At 39.5% G+C, this 26,071-nt stretch overlaps 1 protein-coding gene and 1 pseudogene across 3 annotated transcripts in view; one reads left to right on the top strand and one right to left on the bottom strand.

Moving 5' to 3' along the window:
• Positions 1-26,071, bottom strand: part of PDE4B (phosphodiesterase 4B) — a gene marked incomplete at its 5' end in the record, with an annotated part of 592,264 nt that overhangs the window by 66,163 nt on the left and 500,030 nt on the right. The window lies entirely within an intron of this gene.
• LOC307185268 (dihydrolipoyl dehydrogenase, mitochondrial-like) lies at positions 8,791-10,247 on the top strand (annotated as a pseudogene). The gene has a single exon. The product of its transcript is annotated as a dihydrolipoyl dehydrogenase, mitochondrial-like (transcript).

Genomic DNA, 26,071 nt, shown 5'->3' with positions numbered 1-26,071 from the left:
CATAGAAAAGAAATTTAAATAATCTTTTGTTTCTCTGCCTCACATAATCAGACTCTCTTACCGCTAGAGAAGGTGGTACTATTTGCAAGGTTGTGTGGTGGTTAAATCAATCAGAGCAATTGCCACATGAAACGACAGGGATGAATCTCACAAACTTAAATGTCGAGCAAAAGAAATCAAATATTAAAAAGCACATAAAAATATGATTCAATTTATATAAAGTTCAAAAGAGGGAAAAATGAGTCTATGATGTTAGAGGTCAAGAGAGTGGTTACCTTGAGGGGGATTGTGACTGGGAGGGCACTTGAGGGGGGCTTTCATGGGGCTGGCAATGATGTATTTCTTGTTTCAGGTTCTGACTACGTGGTTGTGTTCGTTTTATAAAAATTCACTGACTTCTACACTTGTGATTTGTGTGCTTTTCTCTCTGCACGCTATATTTCAATAAAATGTTTCTGGAAAAAAATCAATTAACTCTAGCTTCTTGGGCCTTGACATCTGTAACTAGCATCTTGTTGCTTCTGTCACTTCTGTTTCCCTTTGGAGCTTCTCAGTGGGAAGTGTTCCACCTTTAATTCTGAAATACCTCTACTAAGCTCAACCTTCTTACCTGCCTAATTTTGTAATTTTTTCATGGCTACTGGAGGGCAGAGCCAACGTGGTTTGAAGAAGAAAAGGTTCTACCATTTACAGGTTTGAGTCCTTAAGCAATTGCTTGTTCAATGTGACTTTGAGGGTCTCTACCTGGGTAACTGGGGTCATAATGGCTGCTTCATAAGGTTATGATTACTCGTCATGAGGATTACATGAAACAATGTGTGCAAAGGCCATCAGAAATCCTAGCATAAAGGTGCTCTTGGAAACCTGATTTTTGCCCTTTACTCCTCCCCACATTGCCCATTCTGCTTGGATCTTCATCTAACATGAATCCCATCAACACTAGTATATAAAACAATAATATTCCCCACTACCTGGGAATTCCTGGGAAACCCCCATTGTCCATATTTTCTCTTCTGCTGCCATAGTTGAAAAGCATCAATACTAGGTTAATTACATCTACCACAAATGACCAAGTCTAACCTCAGCAGGGCTCTTAGTGCAGTTTTATCATCTCCCTACTGATTCCTCATAGGTGTATATGAAAACATTCCCACTGCTCACAAATTCCCATTTCCATGTCTATCCTCTCACTTTTACCAAAGATCCAATTTCCTACTTCACTGGTAAGATAAAGGTCAACTTGAATTCTACCAACTTCACCCCTTTCATGCCTCAGGAGGCTTCTTTGTCTCCACTTTTACCTATCCATTTTAGTGTCTCTCCTCACTTTGTTTTGTTTTTTTCTCCTCCACTCTAGTTTTTTTTTTTTAAAGACCTTGATAATTTCGGTTATACCCTCACCCATTTACACCTTTAACAACTTGTTCTCCATGACCTTCACTGTTTCTACTATACACTCATTTATGTTTTTCCCATCCTACAACCTAAAAGCTTTTCTTTAGGCCCTGCTTCAACATTATCACATCATTCTTCTTTTATTGCCACCTTCCAGAGAAATAATTTTAAATTCTAGTTCCACTTCTTCACCAGCCCATCAACCTTCAATATCTGTAGTCTTGCTTCTGCTCCCTCCATTCAATGGCAACTGCTTTCTCTCTCTCTTTCTCTCAAAACCCAGGGGCCTCCTGAATGTGAAACTTAGTGGGCACTTCCTATTTATTTTATTTTTTAGAGGGTACTTCTTAGTATCCATTGACATCTGTCACACTTGACTTAGTGACTCTAATCTCTCCTTTGGCAGCTTCATTTACTTCCATGTCTTTATATGTCATTTTCATTTTGATAGCTCCCAAATCATTGTCCCTGATCTGTTACTGAAATGCCACACCTACGTTTCCAGCTGACTAGTGCATCTTACCACATCATTATTCTACTTCTACAAATTCAAACTCATCATAAAATAGATCATTTTATGAAATAAGCATTGTTCAAGGCATCTGATTTCCCCAACTGGCTATTCCACTAACTTGCAGAGTGATCATAGACAAGTCATTTACTCTTGCTGGATTTTCTTCTACACGGAACAAAGGGATTGGGCATAATCATAATGACTTCAATAGCTGTGAAATTCTATAATGCTATGTTTAAAAAGATAAAGCCATAATCTTCTTCCTACCTACAATCTGCCCTTTTCCCTGACTTCCATATTTTTTATTAATGGTATCCACATTCCCATAGTTATCTAAACTTAAAATCTCTGCTTTATCTTCCATGCTTCCTGTTTTTTCTCAGTTTCTACAACCTACCAGTTGGCAGGCTCAGTGGATTCTACCTCAAAAATATCGATTGCATCCAGTCCCATCTTTCCCTTTCTCTCATTATAAATTATAGTCAAGCCCTCATTTAACCAACCAGGGCTTTTGCAGTCACTTTCGCACTGGTCTCCATGTTTTATACCGTCAAAAGATTGATTTTCTTCATACGTGACTCATTACATCAAGTGCCAGATGAAAAATCTTTAATGACCCCCAGGACCTTTCTAATACATCCAAATACCTTTATTTGGTGTTCAGGGTTCTTTCTAACCCAGGTCCAGCATCACGTACTCTTCTCCTTTACTCAAATCTCAGCTGCAAACACAGGGATGGATTTGTTCCCCAAGTAAGTCCTGTTATTTTCACCACGATCTCCTGGTCTGTGCTGTTTTCTCTGCATAGATGATGTTCTCTGTAATCCTTTATTGAAATCCTTGCCATCAATCAAGTCCCAAGTCAGATGGAACTTCTACTTGACGTCTTCCTTGAATCCCACGGCTGGAAGCCATCTGTCCCTGCTCAGAACACCAGTGCCATCACGCTCTTCTGCAGTGACACTTTATCATGTTCTTAGCTGATTTAAAGTGATTTATATATACGCATTTTTCATTATCTGAAGGACAGAGGCCATGTCCTCTTTGTACCCAGATCAGTACTTCTACTGTAGGCTTATAATAGAAAGGGGATAAAAGAATGAATTAAGTACTTAATATTGTACTTTGTGTATGATAAAAAAATAAAAGTCACAGGAAATATGACCGTAAGGAGTTGTTGGGGAGACAAATCACTACCCAAGGAAACAGTTAGAAAACAATGTAAGATATTCTAACATATCAACACCAAATTGAATTGGCTCTGCTTTAGATTCAGAGTTTGTTCCAACTCAGCTCCAAGTAACTGGATGGTATCAAACATAAATTGCCCTGGGTTACTTTTCTTATGAGTAAACTGCAGAGTTGTCCAATTTAGCCAAAAAACAAACAAAATGAAGACAAACAAAGACAGCCAGTTAAATTTCAATTTCAGATAAATAATATATTTTTTTAGTTCTTATACTATAATCTGTCCTTATACTAAAAAATTATTTGTTATTTATCTGAAATTCAAATTTACTGGGTATCCTGCATTTTATTTGGCAGTCCTCAATAAGGGAACTGTTGTTAATCATCTCTAAGGCTGACTACTCCAACATTCTACATTCAACAGCATTTTCAGAGAAAAGAAAGATAAAACTGTGCTGTTCCCTTGGCTTATAATTCCTTTCCCCTAGATCTCTGCACTCAACTTTTAGCTCAGTTATAGATGCCATAAAACCCTTTTGATTCTCCTATCCAAAACAGCACCTTCTTATCCTTCCAGCTCCCCTCTCTGGTCACCCCTTATCCCATTAGCTTGTTTTTTTTTCATTATCTGAAATTATCTCCTCCATTCCTTTGGGCACATGCTTATTGCCTGTCTCTCTCTGTCACTAGAATGTAATCTTCAGAGAGAAGGGTCTTTACCATCCTGTTCACTGCTGAGTCCCCAGCACCTAGAACAACAATGGCAGATACATGAAACACTTAAAAAAACAAAAAAATACAGTAAGTGCTAAAGATGAATTTTTTGGCCAAAGAGGACTAATGGGGTCCAAAGGAAGAAAGCTGAGTATGGGTTAATGTGGTTAGGAAAGGTTTCTTGGAGGAAGTGGGACTTTAGCAATGCCATAGAGCACTGGTTTGGGGGGCGAGTGTCTATCACCTGAATAAGCTTAGGAACATTTGCAAGCTATACAAATCCCTGCCCTGCCCCACCTCCTCATTGGGCCTATCAGAATTTAGGGTGGTTGATAAGCACTATGTCTAATGTCAAAAGGCTCCCCAGATGATTCTGATATAACCCCTCTACCCCACTGGAGAACATCTTCTACAAATGATGGGTAGGATTTGGTTAAGCAGAAAGCCTTAAGAACAGAACGATGTGAACTGAGCACAAAGAGAAGAAAAAGAGCATAAACTCTCAGGTGGTATGGAAGTACTGCTCAGATTGGAATAGAGTTAAGGAATTTGTGCTTCAGCTTGTAGGCAAAGGAGAACAAAGGAAGGATTTTCAGAAGGAAATAAAATTGTAAATTGCTACCTATACTTTACACCAGGATCAGGAAAGTCTGAGGAACCAAACACAGCCTACTGCCTATTTTCGTAAATAAAGTTTAACTGGAGCACAGCCATGTCCATTTGTTTACACACTGCCTAGGATGCTTTCGCTGAAAGTTCAGCACAATGCCTGTAATACTCAACCCTTGTCAAGCTCTCCATGTCCTTTAAGATTCTGCCATTGCAGAAATGGCCTTGCAGCCAGGACTCCACTAATTCATTTTATGTGATGATTACATTTACGCATTCATTAATTCTTAGATACTTGAAAGGATTTGGGATATACAGGTTCTAGGTTAAAGTGCTGGGTTCTGTATTTACCCGATTTGTGAGTCCTACACCCTGCTCATCATCTACCATGATTATCATACTCTGTCGATATGTGGTTCTGATAACATATATCAGTGGTATTGCAGGGTCTTCTAATCTGGCACCAAATAGGAAGATACAGTTATAAATAACCACATAGCAAGTTCAAGTCTCTTCTTAGGAACTGATATCTGACAGAGGATTGGTATGAAGCTTGGTTCCCAGCAATAGCACCAGACACATGAGCAGGCAGGGTGTCATGGCTAAGTTTTCCAGTAACTCCAAAAATATCTACTCTCACCTCTTTCCCCATAGAGTTACACAAACACTAACTTCCATCCTTATCACACTTTTAGTCCTTTCCCAACTCTAAGTCTTACTTCTGGGAATAACCTAATGTTTTAAGCAAATGGCTATAGAGTTTGGTTTCCTGAGAGCCTCCTCCTGGGAATGCTACTGTTTTAGATGGCTTTAAAAGAGCTTTCCATCTTCTCCTACCCCAAGGGTAATGTGGAAGCAAATTCCCTTTTGGTTACAGTAGCTTACACAGCATTTACTCAAGAAATATTTATCCAGACAGAGCTTATCATCTTATATGTTGGGGTTAAATGGTGAAAAAATAACCACTGGTGAATGATTTGTAAATAACTAGTTTTAGTGCCTAGACAGTGATATTCCAATATGGGTAATTTAATTAGAGTGGTAAGGATAAAGTGGTGATAATCACTGGATACCACATAAGCCTAAAGAATGGTCACCTAACAAAGTCTTGGGGACTTCTTGGAGGAAGTGGTGTCTAAGTGGTAAGCTGAAGGAGCTACATAGATCAAGAGGAGGTGGGAAGAGAAGCCAAAACAAGAGAAGTTCTAGAGGTCCAGAAAGAATAGAAGACTGGAGTCCCGTGTCAATAATATACTATAAACAGTTGCTGATTATCTGAGGATAGCTACAAAGCTTTGTGGTAGATTCTCATCACTCTCTGGTATGTCGCATAAGGAAACAAGGGCTTTGGCTTATATTCTACTTTTTATACTGCCACCACTGTTTTTGTGTGTGAGCTCTGGACATTGCTTAACCTTTTAGAACATCAATTTTCTCATTTGTCAAATCTCATTTGTCTCATTTGTCAATAGGAATACCTGCCTTGAAGGACTTTGCAGGAATCCAATGACACAATGTGTGGGAAAGTGCTTTGCAATCTCTAATTCCGGCCACCATCCTGGCCACTCCCTGTTTCCACCCACCATTGTCCATCTAGATTTGCTCAGCAAATGCAAGCTACTTTTAATGTCATCTGCTGACAATAAATCAAATAAATCAAGAGTCCCCAAATCCAGATTTTTAGATTCTCCCAGGCTACACAACACCATAGCCCACGTAGTAGATAACAGTAAGGTGACCATCAGGGAAACTTACCAAACTGTCAATCTGTAATTCTTTATGTTTTTCTTGCTCATTTGACAAATGTGGAAACCAATGGGAAAGAGTCCCATGAATGTCACCCAGCTAGGGAGTGATGCTAAGAGCATCTGGTTTGTGGATGAACTGTGCATTTCCATCATCTCTTGCCTCCAAAGCCAATGGGTCCCTTCTGCTTCAGGACCTTCTCAAGTCCTCCAGAAATCAGTATAAGGACAGTGAACTGCAATCTGGAAGCAGTTTAGCTTTCCCCATTTTCACCCAGGGAAGCTGTGTCCTAATCCCTCCCTGCTTCTGGGCTTAGTGTAACTGAACAGTCCAAACCTCTGGGGTTTGGGAGGCTAATGACCACCTCCCAGACAAAGTTAATCAGGTGGATGAGCAGTAAGCTCCAAGCTTTAGCAGGAGATTTCTCTCGAGTTATAAACGCCCAGAGAACTCGCTACTTGTATTTCTCCCAACACAGTCATTCCCTAGGAGAAGTTCAGCAGGGATCCCTGTAATAAAAAGGTCTTTGTAACTCACATGGGTGTAAAAAACCAAACCAGTCATTTGGGAAAGGAACTCACTTATGCCCATGGGGAGGAAAGGCTAGGGGATACATTCATGACCTAGTTTTAGGTAACATTTTAAATTAACTTTAACATTTTCATTTCATTGTTATTATTCTGTCATGAGGTCACAATTATATGTCTGCAAGGAATTCTTTCTCTAATATATCCTGTGTTTTTGAAAAATATTGACAGGCAATCTTGTGTAGTTAAAAAAGAAAAGAGTACTGTCCAGTGGCAAAAAGATCAGAGATCTAGCCCCAGCTTTATCACTTGCTAGTATTGGGGATCTTGGCATGTCACTAAACTTCTCGGGGCCTCAGCTACCTCCTCTGTGACATACGAGTCCTTTTTACTTCAGGATCAACTGAAGCAAGAATGACAGCACAAGAAGCATGAAAGTGACTTGAGGATCATGATATCTGACTCAGTTTCCCATAGCCCAAAACTTTACAGAACTGGGAACACAGCAGGCCCTCAGGAAATACTTGCTGCTCAAATGAAGAAGCTCCAAAACAGGTCCTTAAAATAATGGGAAAAAGTATGCTTAAATTATTAAAAATTACCAGTTGACAAAAATCTGCTTATCTGCTATTGGTAGTCTGGTGTATGTGGCAGCCATGTGAGGCCCAGAAGAAATCTGTAGCTTGTACTGTGGCCCATTCATGAACAAATGGTTTTCTTCTGAGTGTTTCAGTGCACTACACCCGATGCACACACACACACACGCATACACATCCATGCTATCTTTTACTAGGGAGAAAATGGAGACTACTTGAGGTATTAATAGCTTGATCTTCAGAGCCCACCCATTTAAACATTATCTGTCAATAATGTCATGTTTGGGTGAGAAAACCCAATAAAAAGAAGACTAGAGAATAGGCTGTTTATGAACAATACATTTGGATACTAGAAATGGAGCTGTACCTAACAAGTTGTGATTGCCCAATCCATCCAGGGTAGAGAGATTGCCCTGGCATAGAGTCATCTTCCTAATGGAACTCAGACCCTCTGGAAATCAAAAACATAGAGAAGGGTAAAGGCCTTGAGTGCAGGATCTGTGTCTTAAGTCACAGTTCCTTACACGCATGTAGGCATCTAACACATATTTGATGAATGTATTAATAAGTGAGGGACCGGGGAGTGGAAAGAGCTCTGGACTGGGAGTCAAATGTGGATTCCAGCCCACATTCTATCATCAGCTATGTAAGCAGAGGGAAGTCATTCCAAATCTCTGTCCCTCACACGTGAAACGAGGAGACTAGATAAATCAGCAGCTCACAATCAATAAAGTTCAGTGAATTGGCTGATCTCGGTGGGCAAGGAGAAGTGAGTCCAGCCAGAAGTGATGTTCTAGGCTGCAGCCAGGAATGTGGTCTGAGTGCTGACTAAGTGCCCAGAACTAAAGAGATAATATTCCCTTCCATGATCAGTATCTCAGGAAGTCTTGTGAAGAGGGGAACCCAAATCACCAGAAAATGAATTTATTCAAGGAAGCCGTTAGCTTTGGCCAGTCACTCTGCTTGTTGTAGGATGAGCCTGTCACTCTGAGAAATGAAATAGGACCCTTGAAAGTCTTCTCACACGGCTAAAGATAAAAGCAAGAACAGTAGAGAGAAGACATCACTCTGGATGCCTGTGTTTGTGCAATAGAGCAAATGTCCTCAATATGCATTTGATTGCATTTTAATATTCATATCATTAGGAGTTTATATTATAGCATGTTACTTTTCCTTGTAATATTTCCATTCTGTAATCAACTTTATTATTATTAAAAAGTACTATAGGGAGAGTCAGAGGAGAAGCCGTGATGATACAACATTGCCGGCCTTGAAGATGGGAGGAGAGAGCCACGAGTCAAGGAATGTGGGCAGCCTCTAGAAGGTGGCAAAGGCAAGGAACTGGAGTGTCCACTAGAGTCTAAGAAGGAATCCTCCCTGATGACATCACGTTTTTAGCCCCGTGAAGCTGATTTTTGGACTTCTGACTGAGGAATATAAGAGAGGCCATTTCAATCGAATATCTCATGGTCTGCAAGGAGTTTCTGCAGTGCCACTGAGAACTTATGCAGATTAACCAATTGATGCTGATGTAACAGTGATAGGTTCTGGTCCTGGAGGATATGTTGCTGCTATTAAAGCTGCCCAGTTAGGCTTCAAGGTAGTCTGCGTTGAGAAAAATGAAACACTCGGTGGAACATGTTTGAACGTTGGTTGTATTCCTTCTAAGGCTTTATTGAATAACTCTCATTGTTACCATATGGCCCATGGAAAAGATTTTGCATTTAGAGGAATTGAAATGTCTGAAGTTCGCTTGAATTTAGAGAAGATGATGGAGCAGAAGAGTAATGCAGTAAAAGCTTTAACGGGTAGAATTGCCCACTTATTCAAACAGAATAAGGTTGCTCATGTAAATGGATATGGAAAGATAACTGGGAAAAATCAGGTCACCGCTATGAAAGCCGATGGCAGCACTCAAGTTATTGATACAAAGAACATTCTTACAGCCACAGGTTCAAAAGTCACTCCTTTTCCTGGAATTACGATTGATGAAGATACAGTAGTGTCATCTACAGGTGCTTTGTCTTTAAAAAAAGTTCCAGAAAAGATGGTTGTCATTGGTGCAGGAGTAATAGGTGTAGAATTGGGCTCAGTTTGGCAAAGACTTGGTGCAGACGTGACAGCAGTTGAGTTTTGGGGTCATGTTGGTGGAATTGGAATTGATATGGAGATATCTAAACTTTCAACGCATCCTTCAAAAACAAGGATTTAAATTTAAATTGAATACCAAATTTACTGGTGCTACTAAGAAGTCAGATGGAAAAATTGATGTTTCTATTGAAGCTGCTTCTGGTGATAAAGCTGAAGTTATCACTTGTGATGTACTCCTGGTTTGCATTGGTTGACGACCCTTTACTAAGAATTTGGGACTAGAGGAGCTTGGAATTGAGCTGGATCCTAGAGGTAGAATTCTAGTAAATACCAGATTCCAAACTAAAATTCCAAATATCTATGCAATCGGCGATGTGGTTGCTGGTCCAATGCTGGCTCACAAAGCAGAGGATGAAGGCTTTATCTGTGTAGAAGGGATGGCTGGTGGCGCTGTGCGCATTGACTACAATTGTGTACCATCGGTGATTTACACACACCCTGAAGTTGCTTGGGTTGGCAAAGCAGAAGAGCAGTTGAAAGAAGAGGGTATTGAGTACAAAGTTGGGAAATTCCCATTTGCTGCTAACAGCAGAGCTAAGACAAACGCTGACACAGATGGTATGGTGAAGATACTTGGGCAGAAATCAACAGACAGAGTATTGGGAGCACATATTCTAGGACCAGGTGCTGGTGAAATGATAAATGGAGCTGCTCTTGCACTGGAATATGGAGCATCCTGTGAAGATATAGCTAGAGTCTGTCATGCACATCCGACCTTATCAGAAGCTTTTAGAGAAGCAAACCTGCCTGCATCATTTGGCAAATTGATCAACTTTTAAATTAGAAGATTATATTTTTCTGAAATTTCCTGGGAGCTTTTATAGAGGATTTACTTACATGGATGGAGCTGGAGTATGGTATGTGAACAGCTGTGTTTGAAACAAGGTGATCAAGTTATTTTAAACTTGGTTTTCACATTGGAAACAGTCATTAGAATATGTTAAACATGTATAAAATGAACTGATGTAAAAAAAAAAGTACTATAGGAACTTTTGGCTACCATGAACACAATATTTTCCACTCTACTAAATGTTTTCATATCCATGTAAAAGGCTGCAGTGATGCCCTCAGAGGAACCATTCAGGGGTAGAAAGCGGAGATGATACCTCAGTTCCATTGTGTGGAACTTCTCCCTCAGTTTGTCAAGAAATTGTTTGTAAAGTGGAAATTTAAAAGATGTCAAGTGCAACATTCACCTGACTGGACACATACAGTTTACCTGGAGTATCCTAAGACCGTGCTGCTAGTGGAAAGAACACAAGTTGTGAAAGCTTGGGTTCAAATCTGCACCCTGCCCCCTAGGAGTTGTAGGACTTTGGACAGATGACTGAATTTTTGTTATGGGCAGCATATCTTTAATTTAATGCAATAATCTTCTCCAGAGTTTCTGTGTGAGGATGTAAAGGACTGTGAAACACCTAGCACATAGTAGGCATTCCATAAATGTTAACCCTCCTCTTTTCTCCAGAAAGCTCTGCCCTTCTGTGGTCTACCTGTCCTCCAACACTGAACCAACTAAGTGAAACCTATTAGTTAGTCAGGCAAGCTTCCCCTTCTCTTAATTCCACCTACCAAAATATGTCTTATTTTCCCCCAAATATATTCCTCCTCCTACTTTCAAAAATGTAATGAAGAGCCCCACCTAGTCTGATATGACTATAGTAACTTAGGGGTAATCTTAAGTTTGAAAACAGAAGTCAGTGTGAGAACAAAAGTATACTAGTATATTGTTCCGTTGATGGACTTAAGATATTAAATTAATATAGTGTCATAGGATTTACCATTCTTTTTTTGTATACACTCTGTTATTATATATCTGAGGAATTTATGATAAGGAGCACACTTTGGAATTCACACCTAAATTCACTAACAAATGAGTAAAATAGTTTTTGGCAGACTTTTACATATAAAAGAGTAGGACAACCCTGTTATTACCATGTGAAATACAAGGTAAACAACCATAATGGACTAATAATCTGGATCATTTAACCCTACTACTTAAAAGATTCTTCAGTAAATACTACAATGAAGTGGCTTTTGGCATGAGAAAGTTAAGGTTAGAACATTTTGATGTGGATCTTTTAAATGAAGCAATACCGTCATTTTATTTGTCCTGTTTTGTGGAAGACTCTGAGAATTGCTTCTTAAAATTTCTTTCTTTGTTTTGTCTTTCTGGTAGAAATGTAGTATTGAGAGATGTCCGTGAGCTAATGAAATTCAAAAAAGCTTAAAACGATACTTTCATTATTTGGCACAAGATACTCAGGAAAGTACTGAAAATAGGAAAGGCTCAAAATGAAACTTAGGAATACAAACCTCTATTCATGAAATGGGAAACAGTAAGGACATTAGGCAATAATGGATTTTCCATCCTTATGGATCTTACACAAGATCTCTGCAGAGGAAAAGAATGAAACAACTTTAGGAACACTGAGAAATTCAGTCATGTTTCCCAAGACCCTGAATCAGAATCTGTGTGAGTCTATCTAATACGTAGTGAATGACGATATGGCTCATGGATGTCTAACAGGAAAAGAGACAAGAGAAGAAGAAAGAATCAAACGCCCATACATGGCAACTCAAAAACAGAACTGAAGGACCTCTACAAAATCAACCAACCTTGCAATGACTAAACTTCATTCTAGACTAACAGCATGAAATACAACATTCTTCAGGAAGACAAATGTTTCTACCTGCATCTTGAATCGTTGAATGTCAGGGTATGAAAGTGTCCTCTCACAGGTAGGAGCCTAACTTCTGACCAAAGAAGTTATAAGGAATTATCATGCACATCATGCATATTCCAAGGAATCCTGTGCAAACTTGATAAGATATTCACAGGAATAAGAGCTGCTTTGAATTACTGAGAGCAGCAAAATATTGAAATCTATTGAGAGCAGCAAAATATTCACCTATGCAACAAATATGTGCCAGCCATTTTTCTAAGTCCATGACAAGGTACCAAAGTAACAAAAATTCCTGCCCTCACGGAGCTTATATCCCATGATTTAACATCTACACAATCCTAACAACAGTCATAGAAGGTCATTATTGCAGATGAGGGAACTGAGATTTTAAAAAATTGAGTAACTTGCTTAAGGTCACAGAGCTTGTAACCAATGGGCCAAAATTCAAATCCAGTTCTGTGCAGCTCCAAAGCCTGAGTTTTCCACCTGCTTTGCTACACTATATCTTATGAGCAACAGAAAAAAGATTCTGAGGGTCAGCACATCTACTGCAACTCAGGTGCATATTTTCCACTAAAGAATACTCATTTCTCGTTTGTGGTAAACAGACTACAACTTACCAAGGAGGCAGCAACTCAGTACTATGTGCCGACCAACAGGCAGGCTCTCATTCGTCCAAAATTTATGAACCAGGTATGTGTCAAACCGTAGACCAGTTCCTGGGGATATAAGACATAGCCTTTGCTTTCAGGGAGTCTAGTGGGAAAGAAAAGCATATAAATGGATCACCGTAACATAGCAAGATGAGGCTGAGATAAAGACAAGGATGTCTCCAGGATGCTTGGGAGAGAGCAGAAAACAGGTCAACACAGCCTGAGGGGAAGGACTTTTGAGCCTTGGGTTGAGTCTTAACCAGATGGAGTTAGCTTGGTGCAGAAAAGGGAGGTGGGGTGAGAAAGCTCTAAAGTGCTTTGAGTAGAGACAGAGAATGACACGTGCAGGGAAGTGAAAGAGAGCATGGTGCTCAAGAAACTGCAAGTATTTTGACATGTGGGGTGGAGTGAGAGCGATGCTTCTGAAAATGGGCTGTACTGTATTTGAGCAATGTGTGTGTGTCTGGGGGAAGGTGTTGCAGACAGGAAAGAAACTGGGGAACATATGTAGAAATCCAATAATAAGTTATGAAATCTATTTAATGGGTCTTGGTCAGTATTTATTTAAACAACAAAAGACTAGACTAGAATAGAAAACATCAGGTATAACACATGTAGTAAGATATTGTTTTATAAAACACGTGCATATGTGGGGACTCAGTCTTGATGTAAACTTTATGTCTTACTGCGAGTCATGGTCCAAAAAGTTCTAAACCACTGGTCCAGTCTATCTTTTCCAAGGGGCAGATTGTCCCCTTTGGACCTATTCAACGGGGCTCCCTTGCAGGACCTACTATCTATCTATTCCTGTCAGGAGACAAAGAGAGGTCGCTTGGAACAAATCTGTCCCAGTTTCTTAAATACTTTCCATACTCCAAAGTCCATGATCTAATTCTAAATCTCAAGTGCTCAAACAGATAAACTCCAATGACCAGGGCTATTTCTGAAAAGCAATTAATATTTCCTTTGAAGAAGTGAGAAAAAATACACACACAAAATGAAGCTTCAAATGACTCCAAGAAAGTTTGGGGCCAGCAAAAAGTTCTCTGACCCAGCTATGTTTTCCACCAAATGAATCACCCAGGTACAAAGCCAATACCTTTGAGTCATGAAGCACATGTGTTGTATCTTTGGATTCTTTTCCTTTACACAGGGATTTTCCCTAAAAAACTTTTTTGGATTTTATTCCTCACTTTCTCTTCTAATTCAATTTCTTGCCAGTTTCTCTGCTCTTTGATTTTTCCTTTACGACGTCTAATCTTGTTTCTCTCCTCTTTTGTCTCACCATTCTGAATTAATAAAAAAGTTCACATGCAAAGAAAATCCGTATAAAATACAGCTTTAAAAAAAAAGAACTTAAGATGTTACTGTTTCTTTCTTTTAAATGTATTACCCATTTGTTTGTAAAGCACATGAGTTAAAGAGATCCCACAATATCAAGTGCTGGGGAAATTGATAACATGAGAAATTCTTTTCACCTGCAAGGAAGTGAGGGTGGAAGAAGAGGAAACCTTTTTGTGGGACTGGCATTTGAACAGCTCTTAAGAAGATGGGAGGAATTGGATATGCACAGACGGTATTAGGGAGAGATCAAAAGTGCAACAGAAAGATGGGAAGCTTGGGATCTGAATTTAAACTGTAATGAAAATAAAGTTTTATAATTTAACCCTCAAAAAAAAAAGAGTTAAAGAGAAAGTTAACCGAAGTAGTTTAATAAATACTTCTTCATTAAATTATCTGGTTAACTTAGGCTAGTAAGATATTAGAGATTGATAATTCAAGTCAAAAATTCACTTCGGGCCTAAATTAATTAGATTGCTGGCCAATATCAGTAGAATTAATCAGAACTTGTGTTTTGTGGGTCAGCACATACATTTGTTTATGAATCAACAATCAGAAGTCAGTGTTGGAAATGACTGACTCTCTCTCAAGCCCTGACGATTTATCCTTCTCTAAGAATACATCTCTCTTCTTTGAGCTATAAAAACACCAATTGTTTTTGGGAGGCAATTTTGTACAACCATAGATTTCTTGAACTTGAAAACAACCTTAGAGATTATCTGGTCCAGAGTTTCTCAACCAGTTTTTTTTTTTTTTTTTTCTACCGGTTTTATAAGGTTAAAAACATAAAAGACCACATACCTTGCCCTTATGTAGATTCAGATGGCCCTTTTGTTGGGATTCTGTGCTTTTTATATCCGTATTGGCTAAGAAGAGTTTGTGAAGCTTTATTTTCTGTGGTTTCTGAAGATATTTTTCTTCTCTTTTTTAAATGAAAAATTGAATATGCTTTATTAAATATGTATAAAACTTGGGAATCACTAAGGTAGTCTAATTCTCCATTTTACAGACCAGGAGAATGAATCCCAAAGATGATAAATGGTTTTTCCCCATGCTCCATCCTCCATGGACCGGGTACAGGATATGCATAGCAGATGCCTAAGAAGTAGCCATTTCAACCACCTTGAAAATGCCCGTAAAGGAAAAAAGTGAGTAAGGAAGTGAGTGACAAGAAATCATCCATTGAGTTACCATCCCAAGGGTAACATTTGCCGGAGAGGGTGATTTTCCAGGGGACTTCAGAATGTGTCCTTAATTTCTGGCCCATTTTAGTCATTCTGCCAAGAGCCCAGCAGCAAATAGCTGCTGCACATGAGGGGACATTTGTCCAAACAAGTGGTGTAAAAACAAAGCTGCTTTGTTTAGAGCGCCTCGGTGCTCCTCCCTGCTCCCTCCCTAACCTCAAAGACCTCAAAAAAGGTCATTTTGTGAAGTTCTGGTGTGTACGTGAGTAAACTTGAATCATCATATGTCACAATTGGAACCACTCGGCCAAATGCCACAGACCAGATTACCATGGCATCCCCAAATAGGTTATTATGGCAGGTCTGGGCTACTGGGTCACCAGGATACTCCAGCTGGGTTTGTTTTTCATCTTACCCCCAGGGAGCTCTGGTGCATTGCAAACATCTATACCTAAAGCCATTGGAAAAATATCTTGAATTCATTCAAATTTACTTAGAAAGAACAGAAGGACAACAGAAATATTTATGTTACTTTTCAAATTACGTAGAATTAGTGTGTCTGAGGGAGTCTTGGGCACAGATCACATCCAAAAAGGTAGAAGGAAGGGGGGCGTGGGTTGATTACCTGAGTAATTTGGACACTTAAAACAATAAGGAGAGAAGAGCATATTTGATATGGGTCAGGTATTTGAAATACGTACGTTCACCAATTAAATCAAAATTATGGAACACTTATTCAACTTTCCAGCTCATTCCACTTAATAACCATAGCTACCATTCAATGAGCATCTACTAGTTGGCAGGTACGTACTTGATGCTTTACGTGGATTGTTCTGCCATCCTTGCAAAGTCAGTTTTGTAAACTTTATCTTTCAAACTGCTAAGTAGTGAAGCTTTGATTTGTTTCCATGGTTTTCTGTCTCCAAATGATGACTTGGCCTTCAAAAGCTCTAAATTCTCAATTCTCATTTTCCCTTTTAGTAACTATGTGACCTTGGGCTAGTCACTTAACCCCTCTCCATTTCATTTTCTTTATCTGCAAAATAGGGTTAATGATAGTCTCTAAGAATTTGTTATACATGAAAAGGGCACATAAAGCCCTTAGCTGGCACAGAGTAAGCATTTGACCTGTTGTTGGCTTTTATCATTATTGTAATGATAGCATATTATTAGTATATCCGCAAATAACCTGGACAGTTAAGATGCCCAGATGCTGAGACTAAAATTTTCAAATTGACCTCAATTATCAGGGAATTTTTTGTAAAGGACAATTCTCAATTCATAAGTATGTGGTGGGAAAAGATCAGGTCATTGCCAGTCCTTAGAGCCCACAGAGCTCAGCTTATGCTGTGTCACATGTATCAACACATTTGACTTCAGGGAAAATTATATTAACGTAGGTCACCAGGCTTGCAAAAACCAACAACCATAAACCCTTCTCTTTAATAGGCTGGTTGCTATGAAAAGAGGGACATTTGAATAAAAGCCATCAATTCTATAAACACCCCCAATGAATTAATCCCTCATTTTGAGAGCACGGGAGAGTAGAAACCGGTCTCAACATAGATGAAAACAAAATTCATGTGTTTTCTGAATAAAATTTATAGAATGGTGGCAGTGTATGATACCATGAATATGCACAGTAGTTTGACCTGGCAAGGCTGCTCACTGATTTGCTGTTATAATGTACTTGTTAAAAGAGCCTAGATCCTGGAGTCAGGCTTTCTGGAATCAACTCATGGCTTCTTCACTTGATAGCTTCCTGATATTAAAAAAATTACTTAATCTCTTTAAAGCTCATTTTTCTTACCTGGAATACAGATATTATAACAATACATACCTCACTGTGTTGTTTTAAAGATTAAGGGACACAGTGCATAGTAAAAAAGCACTTTGCCCCGATCCTGATATAGCGTAAATGCTCAGTAAATCTTAGCTCTTACTGCTTGTTGTCAATCAAAAGCTTTCTGTGTCGAGTAAAGACTGTGTACCTCTTCCGCACTCACGAGAGCTTGGCAATGGGGAGAGCTAATGGTGATTTCTCAGGTAAAGGAGGTGCCCTTGTTGCTGATGGAAACCTGGCAAGCTGTGAGGTACAGTGGGACAGAGCATCCAGCTTGGACTCCTTTTAAGTATAAGAGTCAAAATCAGCCAGTGCCTGTCTGTCATCATCCTGGTGGGCTGTGGTAGTTCATTCTATATATCATTCTCTCATGGAGGCCATGGTTCCTCCCTCTGAGCAGGGGCAAGAGTGGTAGTGGGGTAGGGGAAGGGTTCCTTGTGGCCAAGTTTCCAAAGCAGCTTCATGAACATTTATTAAGGGCTAGGATGCTAGTAGGGGATTCTAGTATATTTTATGACTCCTGGCATTGGAAATTACCCCTGCTTCTAAATTAAGCATCAATTAAGTCAGGCCACTGAAGTATGACTGCTGAGTGCTGTAAAGACCCACTTGGATTTTGTGTTACATTCACTTTAAAAAATATATTTATTTATTTATTTATTTTATTTTTTAGTTGCATCAGGTCTTAGTTGCGGCATGCAGGATCTTTCGTTGTGGCGCGTGGGCTCTTCGCTTCATTGCGGTGCGTGGGCTTCTCTCTAGTTCTGGTGCAGGGGCTCCAGAGTGCGTTGGCTCTGTAGTTGCGGCACGCAGGCTCTCTAGTTGTGGCTTGCAGGCTTAGTTGCCCCACGGCATGTGGGATCTTAGTTCCCCGAACGGGGATCCAACCGGAGTCCCCTGCATTGCCTGAAGGATTCTCAACCACTGGACCACCAGGGAAGTCCCAGATTCACTTTTTATTGATGATTTCAAATCTCAAATGAACCCCAATACTGCCTGGAAGTCAGTACTTACTTATTAATTCATTGGGGGTGTTTATTCATTGGGGGAAGTCAATGAGTACTTACTTTCTGTGACACTATGTCCTACCTTTTCCCTTCTCAAACCTCCCATCTGCCTTCCACTCCACAATTTAAACTATCAGATGAGAAAGAACTCTCTAAGTTTTACCTGAGTATGTGTAAGAACGTATCTCAAAAGCTTGTTATGAGGATTAAATGAGTTAATAAATGAAAATTACTTAGAACATTACCTGGCACATAATAAACTCAATAAATATTAGCTATAAGGATGGTGATTATTTCCTGTGCCTAAAGTTATCTCCTCCTTTTTCACCTGAAGAGGTGTCCCTGCTCCGGTCAAAAGGCAAGGCCTCAACCTACTTTCTGGATCTCACTACCCTTTACCTGCTCTAGGATTGTTCCCTTGATTATTTCCTTTCTCTTTCCATCAGTAACCTCTCCTTGTCTCTGAATTTTTTTCAGCAACATACAAATATGCTTTACCATCCTCAAGTGTTCAACCCACTGTGAATCTGGCTTCTAACCTTATAAGTCCCATAAATCTACTCTTGTCAGGATCACCAATGACTTCTGTGTTGTCAGAACCAGTGGTCACTTTTCTATTCTCAACCTACTTCAACACAGCTGATGGCTGTCTCCTTCTCAAAATACTCTCCTCACTCAGGCTCTGTGATACCATGTTCTCCGTGGTTTCCTCTTACCTCTCGGATCATTCTTTCTGAGTCTTCTTCCTGATCCCCTCCTTCTCTACTCAGAATCTCAATACCGTCATTCTCCCTGGATTTGTATACTCCCTCTACACTCTCATTCAAGCCCATGGATTTATTCACAATTTATATGCTGAAGACCCCAAATATGGATCTCTAGCCTAACCTTTCCTATGCTGACCTGACATCTACTCAAGGATGCATCACAACACTCAAAATTAGCAGCTAAAACCAAACTCTTGACTTCTTTCCCACCCCACCTTCCACAATTTCCTCCTCTAATCTTATCCATTTTAGTCAATGGCAACAACACCATACAGTGGCTCGAGCCAGAAGCCTGAAATTCATTCTTGACGCTTTTCTTTCTCTTAGTGTTTCTATTTTTACCTCTCCCCATCGAATCCATTAGCAAGGCTTGTCTATCCCATCTCCAAAATATATGGCAAATCTGTCCATTTCTTTTTATCCCTGCCTCTCTACCATCCAGGACTAAGCAAACATCACCTCTTTACCTAGACTGCTTCAATGTTCCTCTCACTTCCTCTCTTCTTTCCAATCCAACTTACTATCTACATTGATGCCTGAGTGAGTTTTAAGAAGTTATATAACATTTTCCCCTCTACTTTTTGGTGCCTTTCCAGTTCTATTTAATATAGTCTTAACTCCTTACTATCCCTTACAAGGCCCCACAAGATTAAACCCCTGCCCATCTCCAACCCCATTTTCTACCTGTTTCCCCCAGGTCACTCTGCTCCAGCCACACTGGCCTTCTTTCTTAAATACACCAAGCTCAAGATCTTTGAACATTCCATTTCCCTGCCTGAAATAGTCTCCCCTTTTTTCTTCTTAGCTTTCTGGCTTTAGGTGAAATGTCACCTGCTTGGAGAGATATTTTCTCATCTAAACAACCTCCCCTTCCTTTCCATTATTTTCTACCTCTGTGCCCTCTTAATATACTTCAAAGAACTTATCAGAATTTGTTTACTTTTCAGTTTGTAGTCTGTATCTCCCTCCTGGTCCCAAAGAGGTAAGGTCCATTTCTATTTTATTCACCACTCCCTAATAAAATGCCTGATACTTAGTGGAATCTACAAAATACTTGCTCAAAAAATGAGTGAATAAATAAGCAGTCATCAAAGTCTTAATTTGAGCAGTTGAAACGCCAGAAGAATTGAAGCAGAGTTTTGGCCAAACTCACTTAAAAAGCTGGACCACAACAAATTATTCTTCCAGAAAGTGGTGCCAAGTCCTGTTGATGATGGAGCATCTTGTGACTGTGATTGGATTTTTCCTCCCTCCAGTTTATGCAGATTATATGCCTCCTCCGTGAACTCCTTAACCCTGACTATTTAATTCCTAACCAAGAGCCAACTTTAATTCCCTGTCCTTGATGAAACCCCTCCCCGTATTGCTAGCCCACAAGGTCCTCGTGATCCTCAGAAAACTTAATAGCACTCTCTTAATAATTATATTCCATTTTGTGCATTTTTTAATGAGCCAGGCACTGGCTTAGGAAATGAGGATCAAATATAAAGTTCTTTGAACTAACGTTTATTCAGCATCATTTGAACCAGGTTATGTTAAGCATTTTACAACATCAACACTCATTAATTCCCATGCAAACCCATTTTCTATTTATATTTTATTTATTTATTTTTATTTAACAAATATTTTTATAGCACATACTATGTGCCAGGCCCTCGTCTAAGGACTATACAGATGTTCATTCATTTAATCCTCACAACAAACCTAAGAGGTAGGAAGTATTACAATATTATCCTTACTTGATAGTGTGGGAAACTGAGGCAAAGACAAGTTATTTGCTCAAAGCCACAGAACTAATAAATGACAGGTCGGAATTCAGGCGCAGACAGAGGGACTCCAGAGTCTCCATCCTCAAACATCATTCTGGACAACTTCCTAACGTCTATCAGGCAGGTGTGATTACTCCTGTACCACCCCGGTGGGGGACTCTGGACTCACAGGTTAACTTTGCTAGGATTCCACGGTTAACTTAGGTATTCAACAGCAAATATTTAGAGAGTGTCTAGTAAACGTCAGGCACTGTGCCGAGTTCTAAGATACACCATGTTTAAACAGACTTGTCCTCTGGGAGCTTACAATCCCGCTAATTCACGGGCAATGGGGAATTTAGATTTGAGTGTTTCTGACTCTGAAATTTATGACCTTTCCGTGATCCCATTCTAGTAGAGTTACATCAAATTGAGTTCAGACATGAGCCCTCAACACACAGGTGGTGAAGGTGGGGCAGCTCTGAAAGGCTTCACTGAGGAGGAAACCACCTCTTACGACTTTTACCATTATTTAAATGATTACATGTTTCACATTGAAATATTCCCATCCTCACTCACTGCAATCTCCTCGAGGGCTGGGACCCTAATTTAATATTGTTCACAGTGTTTGGGACAGTGCTACACATAGAGTCAGTGTCCAATAAAGGGATCTTGAATGAGCTCTGATTGGGTGAGCTCTTGAAACAGTGAACAAAGCTGGCAGAAGTAGTTTTGCTACATGTAAGATTTCTTCAAGCTTCTTCAGACTTGAACACTTAATTACCATGGCAGACGCACACTAGCTTTTTCTGGCTCTTTGGGGACTGTGACTCAAAGACTGAATGCCATAAAACCAGGAGGTGTTCTGAATAGTCTCCTTACCACACGGCCTAGATCCTATGCACTTCCAGATTCAATATTGTCCGCCCTAGGGAGCCTCACAGCCCCATCCGCTGCTACCAAGCCCTCCGGAATGAGGAGTCCTGACTTGGTGACCACAAATTGTCTCATGTTTATGTGGCCAAAATAGGCAAATTGAATTCTCACATTTTTTTTCACCAGTGCAATGGGAAACATCCAGGGCCTTGGTCCTTGGAAACGATGAAAAACCAACCCAAATGTATAACAGAGCAAACACCACTGTTTGCCATGCTGTCTTGTTTGTTTGGGGGGAATGTGGATTTATTAATTATAAAGTTTCTCCATGTGGCAGACACATCTGGGTTACAAAGTATCCGTCATAGAAAGTAACTCAGGAAAAACCCCATTCAGTCCTGCAGAGTCTGACGTCTGCCAAGGCTGTGGGCTGTGTTTCTGCCTTTTGAGCTTTAACAGCATTTCAAAACAAAAGAGGAGATGTTAGGTGTGATCTCTCACCTGTGATTCAGAATTATTATTAACAGTGGTGCTCTTCATGGGAAAATGTAAAAAAAAAAAATCCCCAAAGTTTCAACTCCTTAAAGTTTCAACTCACAACCCTGAGCAGGCTGGTTCCCCAAATTTACACAGAAAGAAACGGACTAGTAGACTTCAATGAACAGAAGCACATGGCATCTTCTGTAGAGACACATGGGCAAAGGAACAACATCTACATTTATTTATTTAGCACTTATTTATTTAACCTTCTGGCTGGGTTGGGCTGTTGGATTTGGTTTTACATCCTGAATTACAAAATTTATGATGGGAACGTGTGTCAGCTGTTTGCTGAAGGAAAGAAAGACCTCTGTTCTTTGTTTTAACTCACAGTAGAGCCAAGCATCCTACATGTTTATTTAGAGAAGTTAAAATATGTGACGAATAAGACCCTAATCCTAGCTGGCCTTCCTCTTCTACATCTTCTGTTCTTTCCTTCTGATTAAACCCTGGGCAGTCTCCTGGTACCTTCTGCCTGGACTGCCCTTTACCAGGTCTCCTCTCAAACCCCTCTAATCCATCTGGCCAACAGCTGCCCAAATCAGAATCCGCTAAGATTTTCTGAGAGCTGAGCACATGCCTGCTTTGTGTATAACGTGATCAAATGAGTATCCTACACTTAATTTAATTCTCACAACCACTTTGTCACATAAGAAGGGCACAGTATGAACAGTAGCCAAGGGCATGGGCTCAGGATCAGGCAGAAAGAGTTTCCAATCCTAGCTCCACTACTTCCCCCCCTCCCGTTTTATTGAGATATAGTTGACATACAACATTGTGTAAGTTTAAGGTGTACAGTGTGATGATTGCTACACATATATGTTGTGAAATGATTACCACATTAAGCTTAGTTAACATATCCATCACTTCTCTACTTTTTTTTTATCCTTTTTTTTTTACATCTTTATTGGAGTATAATTGCTTTACAATCGTGTGTTAGTTTCTGCTTTATAACAAAGTGAATCAGTTATACATATACATATGTTCCCATATCTCTTCCCTCTTGCATCTCCCTCCCTCCCACCCTCCCTATCCCACCCCTCTAGGTGGTCACAAAGCACCGAGCTGATCTCCCTGTGCTATGCGGCTGCTTCCCACTAGCTATCTATCTTAGGTTTGGTAGTGTATATATGTCCATGTCACTCTCTCACTTTGTCCCAGCTTACCCTTCCTCCTCCCCATATCCTCAAGTCCATTCTCTAGTAGGTCTGTGTCTTTATTCCTGTCTTACCCCTAGGTTCTTCATGACATTTTTTTTTTTTTCTTAGATTCCATATATATGTGTGGCTTTGAGAAAGTCAGTAGCCTCATCTGTAGAGCAGGGATAAGAACAGGAATTCCTTCATAGAGTTGTTTTGGCTTTAAGAATAATTTTATTGAGGCTATTTTGCATGACACATACTTCACCTTTTTCAAGTGTACAATTCAATGATTCTTAGTAGATTTACTAAGTTGTGCAACCATCAACATAGATCAACTTAAAACCATTTTTACCGCCCTAATATGATCCCACATGAACCTTTACTGTTAATCCCTGTCTCCTACCCCTGCCCCAGGTTTTGTCTTTGCTTTTTCTGGATATTTCATGCAAATAAAATACAATTTACGGTATCATACAATATGGAGTATCTCATGTCTGGCTTCTTTCACTGAATATAATACTTTTGAGGTTCATCCATGTTGTATGTAGCATGTATCCTTAGTTTATTCCTTTCTACTGGTGAATAACATTTCATTGCATGGATGTAAGCACCTTTTTCTATCTATTCACCAGTTGATGGACAGTTGGGTTCTTTCCACTTTTTAGCTATTGTAAATAATGCTGCTAAGAACATTTGTGTCAAGACTTTCTGTGGATACATATGTCTTCAGTTCTCTTGTATAGATGCCTAAGAGTGATCATATGGTAAACTTATATTAAGTACTCATAGAGTTGTTTTGAGGCTTAAACATTACATAGAAATGGCCTAGCCCAATGCTACACAGGGAGCAGTGATCAATGAAAATTGTGGTTGTTTTTGCTGCTGCTCTTTTAAGGAGGTTTAATCTTGTTTACCATGTAGGTGAGGAGGCTAAAATAAAGCTCAGAAAGGGTTATCAACTTGCTGAAGATCACACAGCTAGTCCATGGATGAACTGAAATTCTCTCATGATTTCTGACTCCAAGCCTGGCACTATTTCCTGCCACCATAGCAAACACACCCCATTAACCATCCTGAAGAGCACAGCTCTGACAACGTGCTCCCCTGCAGAACAAATATCAGTGGCTCTGTGCTGCACGTAAAATAAATTTTCAGCTTGTGTGCTAGGTATACAAAGCCCCCTATTGTTTTCCCACCAATCTTTCCTTCCCACTCCCCCTATCCTCCCTTCACGAATCCTTCACAATGACTTTCGTTCCAATAACTCAGCCCACACTCTTTGGACCACTATACCTTTGTTTGAGCATGATCTACTTTCTTTTTTTTTTTTTTATTCAAACAGAAAGTCACAAAAATTATAATCATCCTCATCAGTTCACTCAGTCCCATGTAATTAATTTTTTTTCATCTTGATCTTAGCACTTTTATGAATTCATCAGTTTTCCATTAGAGTTCTGAAAATGCTTATTCATTCAGTTCAGAAGTATAGTCAGTTACCAGAAACCTGTACTTGTCAGAGTCTTTTCCATGAATTCCTTGGTCTACTTTCTTGAACAGTATTTCTCAACTTTTGCCCTGTGAAGTTTTACCCATCCTTCAGGGCAGAGTTCAAATCATATCTCCTATACCTTCGTCGTTCTGGTGGCTCAGGACAAAATTAACCCATATTAATGAGAACCTACTGTATAGCACAGGGAACTCTACTCAGTGCTCTGTGGTGACCTAAATGAGAAGGAAATCCAAAAAAGAGGGGATATGTGTATACATATAGCTGTACAGTATACAGTAACACAATATTGTACAGTATACAGTAACACAATACTGTAAAGCGACTACACTCCAATAAAAAAATCATAAAAAATAATAATTATATAAACAATGAAAAACAATTAATCCACTTAGTTATAACAGGTACTCAGTGAACACACGGACTTGAGCTGAAATGGCTAAAAGAAACTTAGCTCTGTAATGAATGATCTGGCTATGGGAAATACTAATTTTTTTAAATTCAGTAACAACTTATTTATAAAATTCCTAGGTATAGCACAGTACAGAGTGTTATTTGTACCGAGGGTAAGAAGCCCGTTCCTAACCACCGGCCTTCCTCTGAGTGTCCAGAGCACTCATGCTTCAGGCAAATTCTCATCATATGTTATTATATAACCATTTATGTTTGCCTACCCCACAAGACTGAGCTCCTCAAGAGAAGAAACTGCGTCTTATTCACTCCTGTATACCCATCACCCAGCACAATGCCTGATTCATGTAATAGTGAGTCGTCACTGGGTGCTTTTAGAGTGAATGAATGAAACAATGAATGAAAAAGACGGTGAGTGAATGAGAGGATGTCTGATTTCAGAGTTCTAAAAGAGGTTTTTCCTTTAAGAAAGACTAATCTTCCCAATGGCCTACTGTTAACCCCTCTGCTTCCAGACGGCTTGCCTGATTAAGTCAATAAGTACATATGAAGAATATTTTCCTCCTAAGTCCTTCCTTAACCCTTTCTAAACAAGGGCCACTAGAAAGGAATATTTAAGGAAAAAAAGTTTTCAAATTATAATTATATAACCTCTAAGACATAGTGACTTTTTCTTAAGCAGGCTGTTGGATTCTACCAAAGCAGAGGGCTTTGCACATAGTACAAACACTGTACATAGCTGTTGAATAATTGCATCCAGCAAACTTTCATTAAATGCCAATGAACAAGACCCGGTTGCAACCTTCCCAGACTCCTGCCATAAGGGGGCTAACAAACATATATAACAGTAACAAGAACAACAATTATGTATTCAGTCATTACTCTATGACTGGCACTATTTTAAATGTTTTATATGAAGTAACTCATT

This window comes from Stenella coeruleoalba (genome assembly GCF_951394435.1).
Source record: "Stenella coeruleoalba genome assembly, chromosome: 1".
NCBI lineage: Eukaryota > Metazoa > Chordata > Mammalia > Artiodactyla > Delphinidae > Stenella > Stenella coeruleoalba.
This window is presented reverse-complemented; position numbering and strand designations above follow the sequence as displayed.